General features: G+C 38.1%; 1 pseudogene; it reads left to right on the top strand.

The window, feature by feature from the left end:
• The first annotated feature begins 3,438 nt into the window (after nt 1-3,438).
• Nucleotides 3,439-4,475, top strand: LOC147627411 (uncharacterized; annotated as a pseudogene).
• Nucleotides 4,476-27,721: the final 23,246 nt, after the last annotated feature.

Below are 27,721 nucleotides of genomic sequence, written 5' to 3'. Positions count from 1 at the left end.
ATTCATAGCCACTGTCACTCTCTCTCATTTTTCCATAATCAAAGAACTTATAATGTTAAAAGTCTTTGTCTTAAAAAGTATCACATATTTTTTGCTTCACAGACTACCATCTTTTGATTTTCCTGGAGTCTTTAAGGGTTCTTAAATTTATGCCATACCACCTTTAAGTGAGAAGGCCAAGTTTTGGGTTCCATATCTTGCTACCAATATGGAACTAGTATCTTTACACCTCTACAAGATGGCTTGGAGTGAAATTTTAATGTTTGGGTAGGGAGTGCAAAATTCCATGATTTTGGTAGAAATTTTGCCTCAAAATGTCTTTTTACATTCATTGGGCTACTATTAGAGGGGGGAAATAGCTCCCAAAAAAATCTAAAAATCAAATTTTTTTCCTCTTAAAAGCTCAAAGTTTTTCCTCCTTAAAAAATCCGTAACAACTTCTGTATCCACGACACTTTTTCTATTTCCAAGTTTCCATCTCAAAACTAGCTCAAATTTTTATATTATAATGTCTGTAAAACACATTTTGGGACCTTTATCATTAGTAGTGGTTGATTCTATAATTAAACACACAAACGACCAATAAAAACATTACACGAGGGAAGCTAAATATTATAGTGAACTCTACAATCTTCTAGACACTCTCATCCTAATTATCTCTATTAAAAGAGAGCTCTATAACAAGCTAGATGAGAATAAGCTCTTCTTTTTAAGAATAGTATTATATTATAATAATAAAAGGGTTACATCATAACTCAATGGTTAAGAAAATCTATACAATCCCTACCTTCCTATATAAGCATGAAGGGGCAAGGTAGGGAGAGTACCAACACCCACATATCTTAACTTATGAGTAAAAAAGTAATGCCCTTGACAGCCCAAAAACACACTTGGGAAGGCCAAAACGCCTTTCAAATAAGCATGGACACAAGGGCAAAAGTTTTGGCCATCCACGATTATCGTCAAGCGAAAAATTACCTCCTTGTGGAAAATAAATTTTTGTTTTACTTTCTTTTGACCCTAAAAAATCTTCTTTTTTTTAGAGGTACTTAGTCCATACATCTATGTTGTAGGCCAATCGAATGACAACTTATTTTAAGAAAATGTTCTTAAAAGGGTCTCCAAATAGGGCAACCATTTCTTGTCCATTCTTAGCTACTCCATGAAGGGAGAACAACTCTATAACTTCCCAAAGCATTTGTGGGAGGGTTGCCCCATCGCAATAGAAGCCTCCACATGTAACCATATGGACTTCATTATGGACTGCTTTAGGATATCCTCCAAAGTAACATGGGCATTGCTTATGAAGTCTAACCATTCAAGTGCATAAATTTTTAAAACTCAAATATTATAAGCTTAAGATTGTTAAAACACAAGGAAGCAAAGAGAGAGAGAGAGAGAGAGAGGGAGAGAGAGAGAAAGGTAGCACTACAAGGAAAAGGGACCATAGGTGTGTTTATGGATGCGTTTTGACAACGTGGTTTAAAATGTTACGGGCACATTTATAAGCACGTCTAAAATCGCGTCTGTTAAAAGAGGCTATAAGCGCATCTATACTGCATAATAAATGCGCTTATAGATGTGCATATAGACGCGCTCTGGAATTTAAAAAAATTCCAAAGAGCTGCCTATGCAGATGTACAGCTGCATTTCTGCACAGGCAGCTCTCTAGTTTAAGGTTTTGCTTACTTATACATAGACGAATCAAGATCAGCAAAGATATCAACATAAAAACTTAAATTCAAGATAGATATGCACAAAAAGATTTGTGAACACACTTCGAATATTGATTAAAGAAGATGAGAAATTACATTTTATATCCAAAAATTTATCCATACATGATTATAGCCACATAAGGCTTGAATAAAAACATAGATACATAAAGAAGATGAAAACTTTCATCTTATATCCAAGAAGTTGTCTATACATGATGGTAGCCACATGAGGCTTGAAAAATAAACATAGTTGCATAAACCAAAACTATACATGAAGAAAAACTAGCGGGCGACTACTCGGAGAAGTCATCACTCTCTAAGTCTTTTTGTCTTCCTTCTTGTCCACCTTGTGCCTACACAAAGTTAATATATATATAAATAAAAATAGAAAGTATTATAAAGGTCGAAACATGTTTTGTAAATAAAAATAAAAAGTATTACATGCAGTGTTGTTCTCCTTGCTTGATTGTATTGTTCATCGGAGATGATCCCTTCAACGTGAAGGTGATTCCATGCATCACCTCTACTGTGGCAACGATGGTAGCCAGTCTCTGCTAGGGTAGGATCTCTACCCCCACAATGTCACACTACATCGCAAGATAAACATTACAACAATTAAAACACAACTCAAATAGAGAGCATACAAAGAGAAGACATGAAGTTGCACTATACTTACAAACTCAGCCTCCCATGATGCATGACCTCCAGATCCGAAGTATGACAATCCATATCGCTCCATTTGTATTCATCGCACTTCTCTTTGTTTTTGGTTCACTACTCCTTCTAAGAGCTCCTTGGCTTTCTTCCACTCACCCTATGAGTAGTAGATGGCTCTATAAACGCGTCTATTCTGCAGAATAGACGTGTTTATAGATACATTTATAGACGTGTTGACAGACGCGTCTATAAATGCGAAACAAAAAAAGTATTTACACACATAGAAAGATGAAAATTATTTTTTCCTTTTTTGAATATGCAGGATGTCTTCATCAATCAGTTCTTCTAGTGATGATGAGTCCCTTCGTGTTCAAAATCAAGATCATTAGTGTTGCAACAAAAAATAAAATGTATGTGTGATTGTTGTCGAGGATGTATGCATCGACAACATAGCATTACGAGATGAATCACATTTCAATGTATGGAAAATGGGAACCGACAGGGGTCAATGGTAAGTATACTTTTCTTATATTGTAAGAATTTAATTAGGAATTAGTATTCAATGTGGAGACTCACATTGAAATACTCGTGTGTAGGATAATGTGCCGCACCCTTCTATGTTAACTCATAGGCAGCGTCAAGAGGCCAAGCGTCGTAGAGAAATGGCAGAGGCTTCACAAAATGTAGAAGTGGTGGAGGATTAGAATGATGGAGATACAATCCCACCACCCTTTCCTCATGATATGGTGGAGGAAGAGGTTTTAGAAGATATGGTACGTGCTCTATTTTTCAATGAGCGTAGTGAAAATAAAAAAGCCATGAAAAATGATCACCTTTATAATGCGGCTTCGACTCCACTTTTTGAGGCATGCACATATTCCATTCTATGCACTTCTCTCGAGTTGCTCAACTTGCAAACAATCTATGGATGGAGCAATGCAAGTTTGAATGCACTTCTCAAGTGAGTTTTCTACTTTCATAATTTGTCTACTTCCATTATAGATATCTAAGTTTTTTTTTATATTAATGTATTTGATTATTTTGTCGATAGGCTTTAATGTCAAAAATGCTTCCAAAGGAGAATAGATTGCCAACCTCAAGAGACCAAGCAAGGCGCTTTGTGACATCTCTTGGAGGCTTCGATTATATTCGCATCCATGCATGTATCAATGATTGTGTTCTCTTCCGTGGGATACATGCGACGGCTCAAGAGTGTCCTACTTGTGGTGAGCCTAGATATCGAGAGGACCTTAAAGCTCTACACGTGTCACGTAAAGTGTTGCGACATTTTCCCATCATTCCTCGCATCCAACACATGTTCAAGTGCAAATCTTTTGCTACTACTGCAGAGCTCATGTCATGGAATTCCTCTCATCGATCCAATGATGGAAAGATGAGAATTCCCGCAGAAACTCCTGCATGGAAGCACATCGTCACGAGGAAATGTGGCCAAGCTTTAAGGAAGAGCCTAGATATTTGACACTTGGATTGGGTATGGATGGTGTTAATCCTTTTGGAATCAAGAGCACCTCATATAGCATATGGCCAATGGTAGTGGTGAATTACAACATTCCTACATATGGCCAGTGGTAGTGGTAGTGGTGAATTACAACATTCCTCCATCCATGGCAATAAAGAAAGGACATGTCATGTTATCCCTTCTCATTCCTCGGCAACATAAGGTAAAGAATATGGATATATATCTTGATCCCTTGATTGATAAGCTTGAGATACTTTGGAGAGGTATCCATGTGCATGACATATGTCGGCCTCCATCTTCACGAGACTTTCTCTTGAAGCCCATATTGATGTGGACGATGCACGACTTTCCTGGTTATGTCGAGTGTTCAGGTGAGTCAAATGGGTTTCTATTCATGATGATTCTTTATTATCATTGTACTATTTTTTGACATGCTTAAATGTGTATGTTGTTTAGGTCTCTCCACATCTAAATACCATGCATGTCCTATTTGTGGTCCATCATTGGTGGCATCTAGGCCAGAGAGCTTGAAGAAAGTGATATATGAGAATCATCATCGATTCTCCCTCATCATCATCCCAAATTTGTTCGTTCTTGGATGGGAGTCCCTCCACATCCACTAAGCATGGGAGATTGGAAGGCATTATGGAATGGAGTGGAAAGTCCTCCTCCCCCAAGCATGAATAGGTAATATATCTTTGACATAGAATTCCAATACAGGCTTTGATTTGAAAAGATAATCCTCTTAATATTTATTGTTATTTGATAAGGTACTCTATCTTGTTTCGCCTACCATATTGGATGAGCCTCAAAATCAACCATCGTCTTAATCCAATGCACATCTTCAAAAATGTCACCTCTAACATTTGGGAGCACTTGAGAGGAACACGAGACTCCTTGCTTGTAACAGAGGATCTACAAAGCATAGAGAGGATGCAAAGAGCTTGGCCACGAGAGGGACCAAATGGGAAGACAAATCTACCTCGAGCACCTTGGATATTGACAAAGAAGGAGGAGAAGTTGGTGAAAGATGCCATTACTACATTCCGTACTCCAACGGGATGCATGAGGTGTTTAAAAGGTGCCTTCACAAAGACAAAGAAGAGAGGTGTTGAGCAATTATATGGCTTGAAGTCCCATGATTGGCACATGATGCTTCAAGTAAGTAAAACATTGAAGTTTTACATATTTAACTTGTTCAATCATGATGTATCTAATCATGGTGTGTAAATGTTTATAGTTTATTCTTCCTACAAGCATTTTCAATTGTGCATCCCACAAAGTGCGAGAGACGATTTACAAGATGGGGGAGCTTGTGAGGAGGTTTGTACCCCAAACCCTCATGGCAAATTTTCTACATGCGTCTTTCTCAAAATGACTTGTTTATTATTTTGCATTGTAGATATGTGAGCTCAAAGGAAATCGATCCATGTACACTTGACTATGCAAGGGTCATGGGCAGTGGAGGTGGTTTGTTTGGTGGAGGAGACATTCCCACGGTCAATTCTCACAAGCCAGCTACATCTTATGGTTCATCTAATTGATCAGACTGCCATATGTGGCACTGTGCATGCTAGATGGATATTCTTTCTTAAGCATTTCATGAAGACCTTGAAGGATTTTGCAAGGTAAAATGCAAAGCCAGAAGGTAGTATGGCTAAGGGTTGGTTGGTACAAGAATCACTTGTTTATATCTCAGAATACCTTGCCGAAGTGGATCCCTCTCTCCCTCACCTATGAAGAAATGAAGAAGACTTGAGGATGACCTCTCATGTTCCTCTCAAGAAAAGGGAAAGACCAAAGTCATGGATACATAGATGCGTAGTAAGCTTAATACCTTTTGTGTGCTTAATAGTGATGTGATGAGAAGATGGGTGGCAAAGTATGAGGATGAAAAGGCAAGAAGACAAAGTGAAAGGTCGGCATTCCGTAAGAGCCATGAGCATAGTGTGCCATACCCTGAGCACCTACGATCACTTCCCAAGGATCTTGATGTAGATTGGCTATGTGAGGAGATGGAGAGAGTGGTGCAAGACGAAAACATGCATATCACATTAGAGGAGTGGGAGTATGCCCGAGGATGCTTCAAAAAAGTAAACAAACTTGTGTTCTCAATCATATTTTAGTATGTTAAACTTGCAAAAAATTATTTCGAGGTGTTTATAAATTTTTTTGTCTTGGTATAGTGCACAATGTTTAATGCTTTGTGGTCGGAGGGTAAACATTTTCGCACACAAAGGATTGATGAGAGAAGAGGAACACCCAAGATTGTGGGATAATTGCAAGCTTTGAGGAAGCCAATGGAGCCATGGATGATTATTGTGGATTGAAAATATCATTAAGCTTCACTTTCGAAGCTTCTTTGTATATATTTTGGATGTCAAGTGGTTTAAGGATGTTGTGGAAAGAGGTCCTAATGCAACAATCAAGCCTCATGCAAGTGGCTTTGTGACCATTGACTCTACAAAGTTTTGGCAAGGAAAGGATGGGACTCTAGTGCTACCACAACATTGTGAACAGGTACATATAATTATTGGTAGTTATAATATATGCATTTACAGATAGTAGAGATATAATTTTTTTGTATGATGTATCTTTGTGCTTGAATAGATTGTGTATCAACCAATAATTGACAATAAGAGATGGTGGCATATAATCCCAATCTCACCACGTTCAAGAGCCATTTATAGTACATTCACTCACATTGAGCATATGGAGGAGCATGTCAACTCAACTATGGAGGGAGATAGCTTGGAAAACATTGATTATGCTCGTGTCATTGGAGATGATGATCGTGCTATTGGCGATGATGATATTTCCTCTCATAGTGATGATTCTAGTAGTGGGATTGATCTCTTTGTAGATTTGGATATAGGCATGGACATTGAGATAGATACTTTAGCAAGGGTTGACCTCATTGAAGATGAGGTTGAACTCTAGTTCTTTCATTGTACTTTTATTATGGATATAGTCTTCCTTTTGGTTATTTGTTATTGGTGATTGATTGTTTTATTAGTAATTCATAATTGTAATTAGAGAAATGAGACATGGATAATATGAGATGGATTTGAGCACTTTGAATCAACAAGACTCACAATGCATGCGAGTCTTGAAAATCACCTTATTTATGTATCCTCCACATCAATCCATTGCATTCCAATATGTTTATAATGGAACTACAATTAGACAAATGAGACATAGATAGCCCGATATAGATTTATTGTGATATGTTGCTATTATGTTTTTGAGATTACATGTAAAGATTCATACCTTTTGAGATTACATGTATAGATTTATTGTGATATGTTGCTTTTCGTGGCATTACTTAATCATTCACCTTTGGACTGCTTTTCATGGAATTACTTGATATGCCCGAGCCTTTACATGTATCCAACCATGAAGGTTCAAGATTTTTTTAAAAAGCTTCACTTTGATGAAAAGATGCGGGGATTGAATCATTGTCCTTTGGATTGTTTTTCATGGCATTACTTGATATACCTAACCCTCTGCATGTATCTATCCCTTTCACCACATTACTCGATTTATACCTATTTTTCTCTCTTTCCTTGTAAATATTTTTGGAGATTTATTTATATATAAATGCACAAAAAAATAATGCATATTATCAAAATCTTGTGCACATAACTCAGTAAATTGTATTTTTGGGGATTGTTGAAGATTCTGTTTTTCTTTGCAAGGTCGACATACTACATAGGAAATTGTTGCAGACTGCGTCTATAAGCGGGTCTAAATTTGCATCTATAAGAGCGTCTAGTTTCAAAGGAACTAGACGTGATTATAGATGCATTTATAGACGCGATTATAGACGCCCCCGTAACTTGTGTGTCTATGCAGTGCATCTATGATTGCTTTATGTTGTAGTTTATAGGGGAAAAGATGATCATATATTCATTTAAAGTGGGCTAGATACAACAAAGACAAGAGAGAGGTAGGGGAAAAGATGATCATATATTGATTTGAATGAATGATCAAGTATAGAGAACGTGTTGCCTTTGTGTTAGTAGAGAGATGTAATTGCACATAAGCTTGGTTTTATTGTCATTAGCTAACTTGAAGTGATGTGCACATTAGACACCTGCATCAGTGCATTGGACGGTCTTCAAGATCAAGGAAGTTGTAGTAATGTATTGTGGACTTTATATACCTGAGTATCCTCCAAGTTGCATCTAATTATGGCTTACTTGGGGCCTACACAAGCTAATTCACCAATCCAATCAAATAGCTCAAACATGGACTAGTGATAGTCATGTTAATAGGGTCCTCTAAGAGATTACCTATATCTAAAGACAACCTCGAGCTCCGATGGGGCCGAGATTGGTTTATACCCTATTATCCCATACGTGGATAGCATTTTCAAAGAAAAATACCTTTGCAAAATCCAAATCCCATCATGTGATATAATCGTCTCCTATACCCAAGAAGTATCACAAGCTTAACCCAATCTTTCATTTGAAACTTCTTCTTAAGAATTATCTTCACCTCATGGAGTGGGAGGACTTTATAGACGTTGTGTGAAGAAGAGATCCTACATATCCTCTAACAAGATGCAGGGGAGAAGAGAGCTTAAGCTCTTGCAAGCACACACGCACTCACCCAAACCCTAGTTCAAGAGAACACACAAGGTGAGAGGCTGAAAATTCTTCTTCTTCTTCACACAACAAAAGAAGTCTACAAAAGAAGATAAAGTGACTAACACACATAATAGACTGTATACAAGCAGTCCATAATGTGAACACTCTAAGAGGAGTGAGTAGATGTGGACTAGTCGATGTAGTCCAGCTGCTATCGAATCTCTCGAGAAGATATGTCGATCCCAGCTACCAAACCTGCTAGTGATATAAATGTCGAACAGTCATGCAGGCGCCTCGTGAGTGTCAGCTCATGTTGAGCTTGATATCTTAACACTCCCCCTCAAGCTCAACTCCATCTCATGAACTCTAAGCATATCTTGAAATGTGTGGTGCTTCTCAGCTCCCAAGGCCTTCGTGAAGATGTCAGCGACCTCATCCTGTGTGTTGACGTAGGCCAAGTCTATGTCGCTACCAAGACTCCCTCTCTGATGAAGTGGTAATGCACCTCAATGTGTTTCATCCGTGCATGAAAAACTAGGTTCCTAGCCAACTATATACTGCTAAAGATTGTCACAATATATGACAATCTTTCTCTTCACATGCCACCCCAAATCAGCAAGTAGCTTGCGTAACCAAGCTACCTCACATGCTGCCATGGCAGCTCCTGTGTACTCGACAATGCAAGTGTGGGCTGCTTCTTGTTGCTCCATGTCACAGCAACAGCACTCCCCAATGAAAACATAAATCCAGTATAAGATCTCCTATTTGAGATGCTACCTACCCAATCTGCATCTATATAACCATATAGCGCCAATGGTACACCTGTTTTGCAGAAAACAATGCATAATCAACAGTGGCCCTCAAATACCAAAGGGTGCGACGCACACTATCAAGATGTGGTTTGCACAAAACCTGCATAAATTGACTCTCTAAGCCAACATTGTAACTCAAATCTAGGCTGCTGAGATCGTGACATAGATCAAACACCCCACGGTCTTCCTGTACATAGTGGGGTCCTCCCAACACATAACCTACATTCGCACTAGGCTTGCTATTTTGATCTAATGGCATCGAGATTGGCTTACAATCAGCCATCCCATATTTCGACAACATGTCCAATGCATACTATCTCTGTGATAGCCAAATACCCTCAGGTGTGTGAATGACCTCAATTCCCAAAAAGTAGCACATATCTCTTAAATCCTTAATCTCAAATTTTCTTTTGAGAAGAATTTTCACATGCTCAATCTCTTCCAAGTTGTCACCTCCAACAATAAGATCATCTACATATATGGTGATTATCACAACACCCTTATCACTCTTGCGTACATACAAAGAATGATCAGCATAATCTGTCGTATGAAAACCAATAGTACAAGATACTCAATAATATTTTCATGCCATGCTCATGGAGCTTGCTTCAGCTCATACAAGGCCTTACAAATCTTACATACATACTCAAGGTGACCTGTATCCTCAAAGCCTGGTGGCTGATCCATATACACCTCTTCTTGCAAGTCACCATACAAGAACGTATTTTTTACATCCATCTGATGTAAAAACCAACCTTTAGCTGTAGCCACCGCAATCACAACTCTCATAGTTGCCATCTTTGCAACTGGGGAAAATGTCTCCTCATAATCAATCCCATGTGTCTGTGCATATCCTTTGGCTACCAATCTAGCCTTATACCTGCTTATGCTACCATCACTGTTATGTTTCACCTCATACACCCACTTACAACCAATAGCTTTCTTGCCTTCAGGCAATGACACCAAATCCCAAGTCTCATTTCCATATAATGCATCCATCTCCTCATCCATAGCTTTCTCCCAACACACATTTCCAATAGCCTCATTAAAACATGTGGGTTCTACAACCTGCACAACTTTTAATATATACGCATAGTGATGTGCCACATAACCATCATAAGTTAACCTCTGCACAAGATTTTTGCCTCTTCCAGATCTTTGTAACTTTTCATTCATGGCTTCCATAGCCTTCTTCACACGAGGTGTCCTCATTGCTAGAATCCCAAGCTCCTCATCAAGGCTCATCTCCGAGCCACTCGAATCTCCATCAACAAGAGAATGCCCTGGAGAAATATCAAGCATACAAGGGGCTCAACTACTTTCTCTTTACCTTTATGTGATGTACCAGCTACATTTTCAGGACTAGTATTATGACACAGCCTGCCACTCCATGGTCTATCAACAGAACCACTAGATGAGGACTCTCCTGGTCCACTCAATGACTATGATCGTTGACTTGCATTCTGTACAACCACATTTCCATTTACATCAGCCCCAACAGCATCTTTTTCGATAGCATACCAGCTACTCATCTCATCAAAGACATCCATGCTTACCCTCAACTCATGTGTAGCAGTATTATAACATCTATATCCCTTTTTATCTACCTTTGGATCCAGCTTGGTACATGACTCATTTGGCACATGCACTATGTAATACATCCAAAAACTTTCAAGTGAGACAAATCAGGTTTCCTGCCAGTAAACCTCTCCTCTAGCGTTACATCATGTATGGTTGCAATAGGAGTCTTGTTCATGATATAAACTGTTGTAGACACAGCGTCAACCTAATAGCTATGCGGCATATTCTTCTATGCCCCATCAATTTTTGTGCTATCTCTGCAATGTGCCTATTTTTTCACTTAGTAACCTCATTTTACTGCGGATTGTATCTGCATGTAAATTGTCTTTGAATGCCATTCTTCTGCAAGAATTCAAAGAACTCATTGGAGAAGTATTCTCCCCCTCCATCTGACCTTAGGCACTTCACATGCTTTCCTATCTGTTTTTCAGCTAACTCTAAAATTCTGAAAATGAGTTAATACTTCACTCTCCTCCTTCATGAAATACACCCACACTTTCCTTGTGTGGATCAATGAATGTTACGTAGTACCTACAACCACCCATAGACATAGTCTTTGCAAGACCCCATACATCTAAATCCATAACATCTAGCACATTCCTGCTCACATTTCTGTCATGTGGAAATACATGTTTTGTTTGCTTTCCAAATTGACATGTTTCACAAACTTTCTGCATACCTTTAGCTTTAAACTTAGGGAGACCTATCACAATTTCTTTAGTCTACATAGACTTCATTCTTTGCACAATTCTCTTATGCTGCCGAATGTCTATATCCGCGCAACAACAACTCAACCATTTACAAACATTGCATCACTCACTTCAGGCATATTTACATTCAATGTAAGCATTATGCCCACTCTGTTGCCTTTTGCAACCAACCTGCACTTATCTTTAAAGTCTTCTACATAGTAGCCATCAAGGTTGAACCGGACTTGCAAACCCTGCTCAATCATCTGGCCAACAAAAACTAGATTCTTTCTAATGTTTGGAACATGAATTACATCTGCACGGTACTTCACCTTACCATCCTGCATGGACAATGGCACATCCCCAAATGGGCAATCGGATGAGTGGTGTCATCCCCCCCTGTTTTAACAAAACCTCGTCTTTCAAGGCTCTTTATTTCCTTGAACCACTCACCATGACTTGTCATGTGGTTCAAAGCACCTGAATCAACATAGCATACATCATCTTTGCATGCTGCTACATCATTTCCAGACAACACAGAATTAACCACATGTTGCATAACAAACAACCTCTCATTATTTCTCCTAGAGGATCCATAGTTGTTTTATTGCACTTTTCCATTTCACATTCTTATAGAAATCTGCCTGCACATGTCTAGGCTTACCACAATAAAAGCAACCTCGTGTATCATTATGCTGCCTTTGCTAATTACCACAACCTCTTTGACTCCCCCTACCTCTAAATTGGCCTCTTCCACCCGTGTGTTGTTGTTGTGAATATTGGGACAATTGCTACTGTTAACCATAATTCTGATTACCTGTTTGGCCACCACCTTGGCCACATCCACGATCTCTACCTCGTCCTCTACCTGAACTTGTGTAGAAGGCCTGTTGCTCTGAACTATTTTTGTTTTATGAAGACTGTTGATCTTCACCCAAGTTCTTCTCTTCAATGATCAGCATCGACACCAAATCTGCAAGAAGTTAGGAATGTTCTCCCGAGTCTGAATAGATGTCTTGAACGCCTTGTATTGTGGCCCCCCAAGACCATGTAAACACACTTCCACCTTATCATCATCATCAAAATAGAAACACCAATTGATGCAAGGGATTCCGCAATGCCCTTGATCTTCAATACATAACCATTCATAGACATATTCTTCTTCTCCACAGTATGAAGCTCATTCTTTAACTGAATCTTTCGTTCCTTGTTGTTAGTTTCATACAGCTTCACCAAGGTGTCCCATGCCTCCTTAGGTGACTTGGCATCCTGTATATGCCGAATCATGGTGTCCTGTATACTAATGGAAAGCCAATACATGACTTTCCTTGCTCCTTGATTCCAATCCTTAAACTCTTTTATATCTAAAGTTGTTGGATTAATCTTCGGTATCTCTGGTGCCTCCTCATGTTCACCTTCTCAATGTAGTCCCAGTAACCTTTTTCCACTAGGAAATTTATCAATCTAAACCTCCAAGCATGGAAATTGTTCTTGTCAATCTTCTCTACAACAATTTGGTTTATTCCATCATTCAACATCTTTTCTGCAAAACACAAATTTTACCAAAAACAGCACTCTTATTTGACCTGGACAAAAACTGTTGTATTCTCTCCAGTGGTACTATACTGCATCGAAACTATCACAACCAGTGACCTTTCTTTGCATACATACACCCAATGGCAACTTTGAGATATCTTTGCAGTAGACACAATGTCTGCACAACCAATCACCCTTCCTGGTAGTTCGAAGCATAGAGTTCTGCAAAGAATCGAAAATTGACCCGCAGTGCCCACCATGAACACCTGCGAACTGAAAAATGGAGGTCCAAATGCATCCAAAACACGTTTTTGGCTTAGAAAATTCAGTCCAACAGACAATGTAGTTGCCCTATAGCTCTCCCGTGATGAATAAATCTCCTCAATCAGAGTTCGTCTGCTGCTCGTGCCTCCCGAAGAGCTCTCGACAAGGGTGTAGTAGCCAACACAAAGGGGGAAGAGTAGATTAAGCTCTTACCCTTGTACCACTTCTTGTGCTCCACTTAGCCCTTAGCATCAACCAGGCTCTGATACCATGAAAAGATGCAGGCAAGAAGAGAGCTTGAGCTCTTGAAATCACACAGACACTCACACAAACCCTAGAAGAGAACACACAAGGTGAGAGGTTGAAAATTCTTCTTCTCACACAACAAAAGAGGTCTACAAAAGAAGATAAGTGACTAACACACATAATAGAGTGTGTACAAGTGGTCCATAATGTGAACATGCTACGAGGAGTGAGTAGATGTGGGCTAGTCGGTGTAGTCCAACTGTCGAGTCTCTGGCGATATGTTGATGTACCAAACCTGCCAGTAATATAAATGTCGGACGATCATACTACAGGCACCTCGTGAGTGTCTAATGTTGAGCTTGACATCTCAACATCCTCAAGGAGTGTCATAACACTATATATGGAGGTCATTTTTGTGGAAAGCTCACGTCCGCACTTAAGGTTTTAAGGGTCGATTATTTGTGGTGTTCCCTTTTCAAAAGTTCTTATGAATGGTGTAATAAATGTGAGACGTGTCAATGTGTCAGTAGACTTGAGAATCATCTAAGGCCAAACAAACCCATGTTAGCAGTCCTTCCATTCCATAAATGGAGATTGATTATGTGGGATCCATTACCTCATAGTAACAATCGCTTATTTTACTAAATGGTCTAAGGCTCATGCGATAAGCAAAGATGAGGCCGAAAAATGGCTGATTTCTTAATTGAGCAAAAAAAATTTAGATTCATTAGGGGGCATTTGAACATCAAAAGGGCCCTATAAGGATCCCTAATTTTAAGGAATTAAGACTAATTTTATTGAGGCTTAAGGAGACAAACCTCATAATGACGCCTACTTTTGGCCCTAAAAGTAGGGGATCTCTCTAGTTTTCCCTCTCTAGGATTTTCACTCTAGGATTCTCTTTCTAGCCACTAAAACTCTCGAAGCATCATCAATCTTGTCCATATAGGGGCCCCAAAAATATTTTTTATTACAATTCAAAATAACTTTCAATCACATTTAATGCACTTTCATTACGTTTTTGAAGTTCCCTCTAAATTCCATATCAACAGTCATTAAAAGACAATCCCATTTAATACACTTTCATTGCGTTTTTGAAGTTCCCACAAATTCTAAATCAACGGTCATTAAAAGATAAGGAAAACTTACGTTTTTTTATTTTTTTCACTTTTAAATGCATGAAAAATAAAAAGTTTAATTTAAATTTAAATTCTCAGATAGACTAAAAATTTAAAAATTATATTTTATAGCAAACCCACCAAAAAACCATTTTCTTCATTGATTACTATCACATCTCCTCTCTATCCGCCGACTCAACAACTAAAAGATTCTCTCTCTCTCTCTCTCTCTCTCTCTCTCTCTCTCTCTCTCTCTCCCTCTCCCCCAAGCCCTTCTCTCATTGCAGCAGGTCTCTCTTTCAAGCTTCTCTTTGGGATCCAAGCTATCTACCATCTTCCATTGTGTCTACTATGGCACTCACAGAAATAACAAACACCTCAAATTCATCATGAGTGAGGAAGGTAGACTTGCATATTCGCATCTTGAATGAATATGCACCTATCAGAAAAGAACGTCTAAATGCACAGGAGAAGCAAGAAAGAAGACAGTAGGGTCATTGTAATGTGGATCTTTGGGTTGATGGGTATTTATATCCTAATGATCCTTCTTCAAATTTCTCTCCACCTTTCATAGACCTACCCTCATTCATTCAGTGTGTTGGAGAGGGTGAGAATGGGCTCCTTGGATATTGTAAATGCTTAAGTATATGTGATGCATGAAAGGTTCAATTTCTAAACTCACAAATTCATAGCTTGCAAGTCACTTTGAGTAGTGTGCAACAAGCTCTCAAAATAGCACAAAATAATATTTTACAACTATAGAGAGAGGGCAAAGAGAAAGAGGACCACATCCTGAAGTTACAGGATACAATCTCGTGTATTAAGAGCACACCCATGGGAGCCAGAGAGCGAAAGAGGACAATGAACAACATTCAAACACTTGCAATTGGTGGTAGTGCTCTCAAGCGAAGAATTCATGCAGCAAGGTTTGTTTTCTGTTCATCTTTTTGGTTATAAGTTATTCTTATTAGAGTGTATCTATTGTTTGATTTTTTTCATTTACTATTAATTCATTATATAATATTGCTGCTATAAGTAATCTTTGTTAGTTAATTATAGGACCTTTCTTAAAGATGTGTGTGGTGATAATGGTTCTCAAGATATTGGAGATATGCTACGTAGCTGCGTGAGAAAACATGACATTCTTTCCATAGTTCAAGATCCAAGCTACAAGAAGGTACGACAGATACTTGCAAATGAGATAATGAAAGATATAACTAACATTTTAGGCATTAAGGAAGTTCAGAATGCATGCGCTGAAGTGGGCCTAAGCACAAAAGGATACTAATTACTACAGGATACACTTCGCAAAAACAAGGCATCACACGAAATATTTTTCGTGCCCCAAGAACATTAAGATCAGCAAAGAGAACATGCAATAAAGATGTGCAACGTAAGATTGGAGAGTACCACTGCGTCAATGATGTGCTGACCATTAGAGCTTGGGGAAAAAAACAAGGCAAAAATGGTAATATTGTGGTTCCTTTTACAATGCGTTTAACAATATATTTGTTGATCTACAGCATCTTCAAAAAGTTATGATCTTATTCTATGGATTACCTAATAATTGTAAGTAACTTTTATCTCTTGCAAAGTAGTTGAAAAAGATTATGAAAAATCAAAGCTTATTTAATTTTGTTTGTCATACAAGGTGACAAAGTTAGCTTTGTGTTGAAAATGGATGAGTGTTAGATTGTGAAAGGAAAGAGGATAGAGCAAACGAGTATCACACTCATGAATGAGGCTATGGCATATGCAAAAAGTTCAGAGTTATCGTCTTTTCTCAGTGAAGACACATTTGAGGGGAATACTGAGATCAACCAAACTCCTGATAGGGAGAGGATTTGCAAGCTAGACTTTTCCTCATATAGTGTCCAATCTAAGAAAGAGATATGGTGGCTTGGCGCATTTGAAGTACCAAAAGAGACACATGAAGTTCTCGCTTAGATGTTTGATAGGATACCCTGGATTACCACTATCATCAAAGCATAGATTGAGGGAGAAAAACTGAGGTAGAGGGCAAGGGCACTTGTATAGTAGATTGGCATTTGGGGGGTGATCTGAAGACAATAAAGTGCTTGCTTGGGTGTCCAAAAGGTGCCAATACCCCAAATCCTTGTCCGTGGTGCATGAGAATGGTGAGGGAAAACAAACAAAAGTCAGGAAAGAAGACGATGCTTGAGAATCAAGATATTGAGCACGACCCCATGGACGATGTTGCTGGCAACTAGGTTGGAGGTGTCTTGTCTGCCAACATGCTAGTTGTGCCAACAAACAAGCATTTGAGAGACCCAGAATGGAATCCTATAATTCCATTTGAACTGAAGAATGCCCAATTTTATACACTTCATGCATTCATGCGTGTGTTTGATCGTTTTCTCAAGTGTCACATAGATTATGCATTTACCATGCAAGGCAAAGAACGACAAGAAAAGCTCTTCATCATAAAGTAGAGCAACTACTCAACTCAATTGGGTGCCATGGCGGCAATGTGCAAATTACTGTTAACAAAAAGACCTCTGGCATGAATCATGAGGTTGCACAACAAGTGTCCATGAGTGGAAATAAAGCAAGACGTTTTCTAGAGGAGCCAAAAAATGCCAAGGACTCAACCAAGCCTTGGAACTTGTGGAAGGATTTATGCAAATGTACAACATTTGACTGCACCAATTCAAGCCTTGTAATTCTATGTGAGAAGGTTTGATCAAACTTCAATAAGATGGTGAAACTTTTGACCAAAAGCACGACAACCACAAAGGAGCGACAAAAATTTCAAGACGAGCTTTCTAATTTTACTAAGTCCATGGTTGATACATGGTGTGAAACCAACATTATGCACTACATGGTAAACACATTTGCTCCTTCCTACTGGATATTAAGAAACGAGTATGAATAACTACTGCCTCTCTTAATTTTTGTGTAGCACATTCTTTATGCTCATGGTGCATACTTCATGAATGAGTATGGTTCTCTGGACATGTAGAGCACAGAAAGAATGGAGAAATCTCACTATCAAGCTAGAGGATTATATTTTGAAAACACCCAACATGGAGGAGGGAAGACTCGTACAAATTACCTCAAGGAGATGTTTAACTAGTTTTACACACACTTTTGGGCAAAGCTTTGAAGAGGAACAGGGTTGCTCACAAGGTGGTTATTGAAGAGGTCACAACACTAGGTCCACAAGGGCTGAAGAGGCTTGTAAAGGGGGCGAATATGAAGGGAAAGGAGACAGTATTAGAAGAGAATGTCATTAGGGATGAATTGGTAGAAAACCTTCTAAAGTTGAAGGGAAAGAATAACGACAGACTTAAGGCGGTGCCTGGTCAGATCATATGCAATGTCTCGTACAACGTCGAGCAGGAAAAGTGCCTCCATATCGCTCCAACAATGGATGTTTATATGCTCGTTGAAAAGAATAGAGAGATCAATGACAGTGTTGTGCTTACTTGTTTAAGGTGTGTACTCTTCGCCTTTTTTTAAATGCTTTCTTATTTTGATTTCTTTTTCCTTTTCCTAATGTTTTTAATTCAATCTGTAGGGTACTGAGAGGACCGTGCTCCTTATTTCCATGGAGTTATTACGGGTACCTGCTTTGTTGTGCTGCCATATATAGAGAAGTACGTATTTTCTTTGGATTTCAAGCTGTTGATGGAATTTAAGTTATTAGTTGCCTGTGTTAGGTTTCTTATATTTTTTGTTTACTTTCTCAATTTCAGAGGGCACTGGTTTGCTTGTTTAATTAATGTGGTGAAATGCCGAATAATTTTTTATGAATAGCCTTCTCGGAATGCATGGACAGTCTAAATTGTAAGTCATTATACTTTATATCGTTTCCTTCTTGCTTCCTAATTGTTGATTGTATGTCATTCTTTATATCGTTGATTGTAGGGCATGTAAGAGGGCCATTGCATTGATTGAAACTCTATTTCCTGAATTGAAAAAGGATATAGAGTGGAAATTTCTCAACTAACCCGTTCCTATACAAAAGGACTCACACTCTTGTGGTTGGCACGTAGTCGCAAATTTCTAGAATTCGAAGTTCCTCCTTTCCAAGTACACTAATTTTGATAGCTGTGTAAGTTTCTTGTGTCACTGTAATATAATTTTTCTATGTTCATTTCATGAGAGATCCCCCATTATTCTAATTGACTTTTATGTTGTTTTGCAGTCTGTTCGCTCAAATGACTTCTGGCTGTGGAGTGTGTGGGCAAAGGCAATAAACATTATCCTCAACAATGCAATTACGCTTGATGACCCTAACTCACCACTTCCACTAGTTGCTAGCACTAGTGCATCAAAGAAGAGAAAAAAGATGATGTTTCATTTCCCTATTATAAGTATTTTAGCTTTAAACAAGGAGTCCCTGAGAAGGGAAGCAAGGGCAAGGCAAAGAGGAAGCTGCCATTTGCAAGCAAGGACAAGGACAAGGCAGGCAAGGTGCCAACAACAAAGGAGACAAAGGGGGAGGCCAAGGCTGAGGAGGCCAAGGTGCCGAAGGTTGAGTCAAAGGAGGAGGCCAAGGCTGAGTCAAAGGAGGAGGCCAAGGCTGAGGCTACAGAGCCCAAAACCACTTAGAGGCATTTTGTATATATCCAGAGACAACGTTGTAAAGATTCTGTATTTTTATTGAGCTCGGCTCATTTTTGTATAAACATTCTATGTTTTTATTGCGCCCTACTCATTTTTGTATTTTGTGAGTATTGTGCTTTGCCATAATAAAATAGATTGTTGAGAACTTTTATTCTCATAACTCATCTTTGGTTAAAACTGAATTTTAAAGAGGTTTGCTTCAAAATCATTTTATGAGTACTTTGTAGAGTAGACACATGTTCATGTAGAAATTTTTCATCACATTAGTCATTGCTAAGATACAATAGTTCAGTACAAGTCTTTCAACAATGACTTCTATTGGGCCTAAGTCCCTCAATACAAGACCTTTCTAATTCTGCACGATAGATTTTTCCTCCATCTGCTTCTCTGGGTTGTTCATCTGAAGAATTCTTTGATGCACCTCTTTGGCTTCATCTATTAGTTTGTCTACATCTTCAAGGTCTTTTTTGAAGCTTTCAGATATCTGGATAGGTTGATCATCTATATCCCCCAATAGAGGAATAGGAGTCATCATCAGAAGAAACAGCTAAAATAGCAGTCCTCTCATTAGAAGAATTTGCATCCATGGGCAGCTTTTGTATAGAGCTTATAAGTTGTAAGATATTATGTTCTCAATTCCCTTATGGATTGGTCTTTATATATTATTTTGGATGGACTCCAAAACCATCGACATAAAAAAACCATGTGCTATAAATCTGTGTGCCACTAAACCATTTTGGAATAGGAACCCTAGTACCTACACTGAGCTGACCATTACTGTGCACATACAAGGTAGATTTAGAGTAAATTTGTCAAGTTACATTATAACTTTAATATAAAAATTTAAATTCATAGCTGTTACAAGACAAAAATTCATTTGCTCAGTACACTTTTTTGAGGGCAAGGACTCTACAAAATTAACATACTTGAAGTAATTTCAAAATTCACAAAATTCAAAATCCCCATAAACTGAGTGATATACCATCAACATCCCAATCGAGATCTACCAAGGTCTTTGGCTCTAGTCGTTTTCAAATCTTCCTATTGTTCACCTTGCATTGTGCTCTGCTAATATCCTCACCTCCCATGATATTGAGGTGGTTTCTAATATTTAGGAGGCTCCAATGTCTACTTGCACCTACAACTTCCATTGCACCACTGGGCAACCGAACGCATATGTCGAGAGGCAAAACACAGCATATTTAATATAATGTGGACCAATTATTACAGCCATAAATACTCGTATAGACAAATATAGCCATGTCCTCTATATATTTTCTTATCATACAATCTGTACCAATTACAAATTCTAAGGAAATTTATCTGATTTCGTAATTATTGGAAAATTAAAGTACAATTAATACGCAATACATGCATACCAACACTATCATATGCCCAGTTCCTACATTTTCATACCCCAAGTGGGCCTGTTTCATAGGAAGGAAGTATTGAGCTGAGTTCATACAAAAGAAGAAGGTGTGAGCCTCTATACATGAACCTAAGCATCTGAGCCAAGAGACTACTAGATACACCACGCCTACATACTCGTTCGATAACACCTTTTATAATCAACCCATGTGGGTCAACATTGATCCAATGTGTTCATTCTAGGATAAATCACATCACCAGGACAAGATGTTCACTACCTACCAGCAAGAAGCTTATTCCCTCTCTGAACACTGTAAGCAAAATGCGTAATATTTCATGGATTTTAGAAGCATAGATAACATTCCTCCTTTGACATAAAAATGTGTGTCTTTCTGAAAGAACATGTTTCAATCAAAATGTACTACCCACACCTTATATTTTGATCTTTTCACAAAAATGATAATTGTGCTTCTCAATATACATGGAAAAAAAAAAGAACCTCGTGAATTTCTTCAAAAAGACAACAAGCTGTAGTAAATAATACAATATTTTCTTGTAAACTTCACAACTTTTGAATCTACATTGGTTCTTTGTTAGCTTTATGTGAAACTACATTGGTTGTTTGTTGGTCCTCAAAGCTTTATGTGTCCATCTCCTACGAATTGACTTGCTATCGTAGAACAATTTCTAATTTCAAATGTGTCCATTGTTTGGATCACATTGACCGTTTGGTCTCATCAAATGGATTTTAAGCCTTAAGTTTTACAATCCATTGGTGTGTCAAGAAAAAGGCAATGTTTAGTATGCCAAGTGTGTGTGGAACTAAGCCTTAATTATATGTTGCCCAAGATGTGATGGCAGCAGAAGACGATGCCAAGGCTTTCACGTATACCGTGCAGCATCCTTGCTACATGGAAAGGCAAGGAGATGCATTTGATAACTTGAGTTCCAAAATCATGATTTTTTCAGAGACACATATACAGTGCATCGTTTTGCATAACATTGGCTAATCAATCACACGGCCTAAATTTAGCCTTATCAAAGCTTTTAAGTATATCGTTTGCATTGCCCTATGCATATGGCAATCCAATGCACATAGTCAGATGCACAAAAAAAAACATGGTTTTTTACATGTTTATACAGTGCATCACTTATTATACATTATTATTGATGTCAATACTGGACATGGCCTAACTTGGCATTTTATCTAAGCTTCTACATAAACCATGAATCGCTCTCTATTTAATAGAGGGATGCAGAGGATAACTCAGATGCTAAATACATAATTTTTTGAGATTTGGGTATATGCTGCATCACTTTGTTAAACATTCGCCTTGCCTATAGTACACCTTTAATCATCCCATTAGAAGTGATATATCAACATTGATCACTATGTTCATTCAAGGATAAATCACATAAGGATATGATAAATTAGACACCAAATACATGATTTTTTTAGGGTTTGGATATACACTGCATCGCATTGTTAACATTCTCCTTGGTTATAATACACCTTTCATCATCCCACAAGAAGTTATATATCAACAGATCACTATGTTCATTCGAGGATAAATCACATGAGCAAGCTAAAATGTTTGCTACCCCTACCAACAAGCTTGCATCTTCTCACGATAGCTCTATGGTCAACTCCCTTAACAAAGCCTTGTTGTTATTGCTTGAAAACCTCTCTCATGCCCCATGAATGCTAAATTTTTTGATACTCCAGCGTCTCTAAAGCCTCCATTAAAGGCAAAGAAAGCTTCAAAAAAGACTAGCATGAAATCCCATACATTAGCTAATGGAATCAAGGCTTTGCCAACTATGTGCCAATATGTACAGACACTTGCTGAAGGTGTTCTTAGTGGTTAAGGATAAGATCCACAGCTAGGTGCGATTTTAGACATAGATGAGTTGTGGGGCTCCAAAAAACAAGACATACAAAAATTTGAAAGAGCATAAAAGGGAACAAAAGAAGTTGCAAGAGGTAGTCCAACTGCATTTCGAATTAGAAAATTACTTAGAGCTGCTCTTATGAGCTCAAAACCACCCACCCAACTCAATTGCACTTATAACTATCACTTCCACTCTCACTTGTAACTCACATATATGTGCACATTCATAGACACTCTCACTCTCTCTCATTTTTCCATAATCAAAGAACTTATAATGTTAAAAGTCTTCGTCTTAAAAAGTATCACATATTTTTTGCTTCACAAACTACCATCTTTTGATTTTCATGGAGTCTTTAAGGGTTCTTAAATTTATGCCATACCACCTTTAATTGAGAAGGCCAAGTTTTGGGTTCCATATCTTGCTACCGATATGGAACTAGTATCTTTAGACCTCTACAAGATGCCTTGGAGTGAAATTTTAATGTTTGGGTAGGGCATGCAAAATTCCATGATTTTGGTAGAAATTTTGCCTCAAAATGTCTTTTTTACATTCATTTGGGCTACTATTAGAGGGGAAAAATAGCTCCAAAAAAATCTAAAAATAAAAATTTTTTCCTCTTAAAAGCTCAAAGTTTTTCCTCCTTAAAAAATCCGTAACAACTTCTGTATCCACAACACTTTTTCTATTTCCAAGTTTCCATATCAAAACTAGCTCAAATTTTTATATTATGTCTATAAAACACATTTTGGGACCTTTATCATTAGTAGTGGTTGATTCTATCATTAAACACACAAACGACTAATAAAAATTACATGAGGGAAGCTAAATATTATAGTGAACTCTACAATCTTCTAGACACTCTCATCCTAATTATCCTAATTAGCTGTATAACAAGCTAGATGAGAATAAGCTCTTCTTTTTAAGAATAGTATTGTATTATAATAATAAAAGGGTTACATCATAACTCAATGGTTAAGAAAATCTGTACAATCCCTACCTTCCTATATAAGCATGAAGGGGCAAGGTAGGGAGAGTACCAACACCCACATATCTTAACTTATGAGTAAAAAAGTAATGCCCTTGATAGTCCAAAAACACACTTGGGAAGGCCAAAATGCCTTTCAAATAAGCATGGACACAAGGGCAAAATTTTTGGCCATTCACGATTATCGTCAAGCGAAACATTATCTCCTTGTGGAAAATAAATTTTTGTTTTACTTTCTTTTGACCCTAAAAAATCTTTTTTTTTTTAGAGGCACTTAGTCCATACATCTATGTTGTAGGCCAATCAAATCTAACTTCCCAAAGCATTTGTGGGAGGGTTGCCCCATCGCAACAGAAGCCTCCACATGTAACCATATGGACTTCATTATGGACTGCTTTAGGATATCCTCCAAAGTAACATGGGCATTGCTTATGAAGTCTAACCATTCAAGTGCAGAAATTTGTAAAACTCAAATATTATAAGCTTAAGATTGTTAAAACACAAGGAAGCAAAGAGAGAGAGAGAGAGAGAGAGAGAGAGAGAGAGAGAGAAAGGTAGCACTATAAGGAAAAGGGACCATAGGTGCATTTATGGATGTGTTTTGACAACGTGGTTTCAAATGTTAACGGGCACATTTATAAGCGCGTCTATCGACACACGTTTGTAATAGAGGCTATAAGCGCATCTATACTACATAATAGATGCGCATATAGACGCGCTCTGGAATTTAAAAAAATTTCCAAAGAGCTGCCTATGCAGATGTACAAGTGCATTTTCTGCACACGCAGCTCTCTAGTTTAAGGTTTTACTTACTTGTACATAGACGAATCACGATCAGCAAAGATATCAACATAAAAACTTAAATTAAAGATAGATATGCACAAAAAGATTTGTGAACACACTTCGAATATTGATTAAAGAAGATGAGAATTTACATTTTATATCCAAAAATTTATCCATATATGATTGTAGCCACATAAGGCTTGAATAAAAACATAGATACATAAAGAAGATGAAAACTTTCATCCTATATCCAAGAATTTGTCCATACATGATGGGCTTGAAAAAGAAACATAGTTGCATAAACCAAAACTATACATGAAGAAAACTAGCGGGCGACTACTTGGAGGAGTCATCACTCTCCGAGCCTTTTTATCCTCCTTCTTGTCCATGTCGTGCCTACACAAAGTGAAGATATATATAAATAAAAATAAATAGTATTATAAACATCAAAACATGCCTTTTAAATAAAAATAAAAAGTATTACATGCATTGGTGTTCTCCTTGCTTGATTGTATTGTTCATCGGAGATGATCCCTTCATCGTGAAGGTAATTCCATGTATCACCTCTACTGTGGCGAGACGATGGTAGCCAGTCTCTGCTAGGGTAGGATCTCTACCCCCACAATGTCACGCTACATCACAAGATAAACATTACAACAATTATAACACAACTCAAATAGAGAGCATACAGAGAGAAGACATGAAGTTGCCCTATACTTACAAACTCAGCCTCCCATGATGCACGACCTCCAGATCCGAAGTATGACGATCCATATCGCTCCATTTGTATTCATTGCGCTTCTCTTTGATTTTGGTTCACTACTCCTTCTAAGAGCTCCTTGGCTTTCTTCCACTCACCCTATGAGTAGTAGATAGCTTACCTTGTCCATTTTGACCACCATCTATTTCGAGCTTTCTCCTCCTTTGCATGTCTCCTTACTAGAGACCTCCTATTCTTAAGTATGTCTTTGATTTTGTATCGTGCCCATCTACTGTTAAACCTTTGGTCGTGAGGATTAGGATACTTCCTGTGGACAGCTTTAATGCAATCATCCACTAGGCTCCTCCTTTGCCGCTTAAAATGTATAAAGCAGTCTTTATAGCGTGCAAAAACTACTTGGCACAAGTAGTTTACCACCTCCTTCCCACGAGAGTCATCAACTATGCCACCCACATCTGTGATATCATAATATGATATATCACCATGATGTGGTGGTGACTCTGAAGAACTATCCCCACCCCCAAAGCATTGCCCTAGGCATACTCTATCTCCTCTACCTCCTTTCTGAGTGCTAGTGCGGCATGAGGTACGACCGCCACTATCTCCACGACTACCCTCCCTACGACGACGACTGCCACTCTCATGAGAGCCATGATAACTATGAGGTGTCACATCTCCTGAAGGTGGAGGTGTAGGAGATGCTATAGAACTAACTGGGGCTTACAGATGAGGGGTGAATGTAAAGGCAGGTGAAGTGCCTACTGGCAAGGAACTCTGTTGGGCTGTGGACGGACCTGATGGTAAAGGAGTGCCTGCTACTTAGGCAATTGCTTGAGAGTGGGAGTGTAGCCAAAGATGCCCTCTACCTCCCTAGCAAACCATCATCGAGACTCGATGAGAGCCTCAACTTGTGGGTCTGTGGGACGAGGGCCCATGCCACATCTATACAAACAAAGAAAATATTTAAAAAATATTATGAAATGATGACTTCCGAGTTCTTTAAGTCAATTGACCCCGGCCCGGGAATCATCTCATTCCTCAAAACACAAAAAATAATCAAATATTAAGAAAATATTATTAAATGAAGACTTCCCGGCTCTTTCAGTCAATTGACCTCGGGAATCATCTCATTCTCCAAAACAAAAATAAATAAATAAACCAAGAAATTTAAAAAAAAAACAATTAGTCTGGGCTTTTTAAGTCAAATGACCCTGGGAATTAATACATAGACAATGCAATAACCACCACCTTAAATAAAATGAGTGTAAAAAGAGGCCTACCTTGGTTATTTGTGATTTTTGAGGTCAAGTATATAAAAATCTATAAAATAGCCAAAAACAAAAGTGAGCTAGTCTATTACAAAAGAAAATTCAAGAAGAAGAGCAAGAGCAAGAGCAAGAAGAAGAACAAGAAGAAAAGAAGCAAGAGCAAGAAGAAGAGAAAGAGACTCACCACAACCAAGGTATGTACCTTCAAACTCTTCCTCCACAATTCTTTGTAAAGTAGATTTGCAGCTTGGTGATGAAGTTCGAAGCTTGAGAGGGTGAGAGAGGATTAGAAATAGGGCGGGAAGGTTTTCGTCGTAAGAACTACATTTTGCCCCTTTTTGCATACTTTTAAAATACTCTCGGGTTTAATTCTCGATCTTTTTCGTCACACAGTGCGCATCTATTTTAACGTCTAAAAGCGCGTCTAAAAGTGTGTCTAAAAGGGAGTCTATAAACACATCTATTTTGCAGAATAGACGTGTTTATAGATACATTTATAGACGTGTTGACAGACGCGCCTATAAATGCGAAACAAAAAAAGTATTTACACACACATAGAAAGATGAAATTTTTTTTTTCCTTTTTTGAATATGTAGGATGTCTTCATCAATCAATTCTTCTAGTGATGATGAGTCCCTTCGTGTTCAAAATCGGTGTTGCAACAAAAAATAAAATGTATGTGTGATTGTTGTCGAGGATGTATGCATCAACAACATAGCATTATGATGAATCACATTTCAATGTATGGAAAATGGGAACCGACAGGGGTCAATGGTAAGTATACTTTTCTTGTATTGTAAGAATTTAATTAGGAATTAGTATTCAATGTGGAGACTCACATTGAAATACTCGTGTATAGGATAATGCACCGCACCCTTCTATGTTAACTCATAGGCAGCGTCAAGAGGCCAAGCGTCATAGAGAAATGGCAGAGGCTTCACAAAACATAGAAGTGGTGGAGGATTAGAATGATGGAGATACAATCCCACAACCCTTTCCTCATGATATGGTGGAGGAAGAGGTTTTAGAAGATATGGTCTGTGCTCTATTTTTCAATGAGCGTAGTGAAAATAAAAAAGCCATGGAAAATGATCACCTTTATAATGCGGCTTCGACTCCACTTTTTGAGGGATGCACATATTCCATTCTACGCACTTCTCTCGAGTTGCTCAACTTGCAAACAATCTATGGATGGAGCAATGCAAGTTTGAATGCACTTCCCAAGTGAGTTTTCTACTTTCATAATTTGTCTACTTCCATTATAGATATCTAAGAAGTAATTTTTTTTTATATTAATGTATTTGATTATTTTGTCGATAGGCTTTTGTCGAAAATGCTTCCAAATGAGAATAGATTGCCAACCTCAAGAGACCAAGCAAGGCACTTTGTGACATCTCTTGGAGGCTTCGATTATATTTGC

This window comes from Cibotium barometz, chromosome 21 (assembly GCF_041138505.1).
Source record: "Cibotium barometz isolate CiBa-2024 chromosome 21, ASM4113850v1, whole genome shotgun sequence".
Taxonomy (NCBI): domain Eukaryota; kingdom Viridiplantae; phylum Streptophyta; class Polypodiopsida; order Cyatheales; family Cibotiaceae; genus Cibotium; species Cibotium barometz.
This window is presented reverse-complemented; position numbering and strand designations above follow the sequence as displayed.